At 68.4% G+C, this 1,010-nt stretch overlaps 1 pseudogene; it reads right to left on the reverse strand.

Moving 5' to 3' along the window:
• The window catches only part of LOC108250869, a 9,413-nt pseudogene extending 8,403 nt beyond the window's left edge, over positions 1–1,010 (reverse strand).

A 1,010-nucleotide genomic window follows, 5' to 3' on the forward strand; every position in this document is an offset into this window, starting at 1 on the left:
CCCCCAGCTGACCCAGCCTCTGGGCCAGAACCAGGACCGGGTCCTCGCCCCCAGTCGAGCAGGTCTTCCTGGGCTCCAGCAGTCCGAGGCGCAGCGCCTGGTCCAGAAGGCCCGGGGGCCACTTTGCCAGTTGGTGCCGGTGGCACAGGACCGGGCCGGACTCAGAGTCCAGAACCGGGAGCTGCTGAAGGTTCTGGGGCCCTTCGGACCCTTTGGACAGTCTGAGGACCGGGTGCCACTGCAGGTTCTCCTCTGCAGACGGAACACAGCAAGAGTTCTGCTCCAACCCACCTCCAGGACCGGGACCAGCCGTGGTGCTGCCGGGAACCGAACCCGGTCCCGGGTCCAGATGCTGCCTCTCCGACTCCTCCGGTCCGAACTCCAAGATCCGGTCTCCGGACCGCAGCAGGTTCTGGAACACCATGAGCTGCGCCCTGGACCCGGGTCCCCCCGAATTGTCCACGAACCGCTGCGCCGCCACGCCGAAGTCCTCCGGCGGGGGGGACAGCGGCGGCTCGGAGCCCAGCGGGGCCTGCGTCAGCAGCAGCCCGCCGTCCAGCTCTCCTTTCCCGGGCAGCGGGGAGCTGTAGTGCGGGGATCTGGAACCGAGGCCCGAAGAGGGGCCGCCGGGGTCCACGTCAAACCCGCCGCCGCGGTGTCCCAGCGCGGCTTTCACGGGTCCGAACCCGCCGCCCCCGGACCGGACCAGGTCTTCGGGCTCGTCCAGCCGGTCGTACTCGGCGGCGGAGACGAGCCGCATCAGGACGAAGTCCGGAGACGGTTCTTGCTGCGCGTCGCTCATGGCGGCGGGTTGACGGTTCCGTTCGCGGCTCCGGTGTTACATAACAGCTGCTGCATGTCAGAACCAGAGCTCCGGGACGCACGGGCGGCGGGTCCGGACCGGTTCGGGTCGGTAACGGCTCCGCTGGACGAGAACAAAACAGGAAGAGACATGAGAGGAAGCCGCCCGGTTAGCCGTTAGCCTCCGACATCCTCCGGTGATGAGAAGA

This window comes from Kryptolebias marmoratus, linkage group LG12, assembly GCF_001649575.2.
Source record: "Kryptolebias marmoratus isolate JLee-2015 linkage group LG12, ASM164957v2, whole genome shotgun sequence".
NCBI lineage: Eukaryota > Metazoa > Chordata > Actinopteri > Cyprinodontiformes > Rivulidae > Kryptolebias > Kryptolebias marmoratus.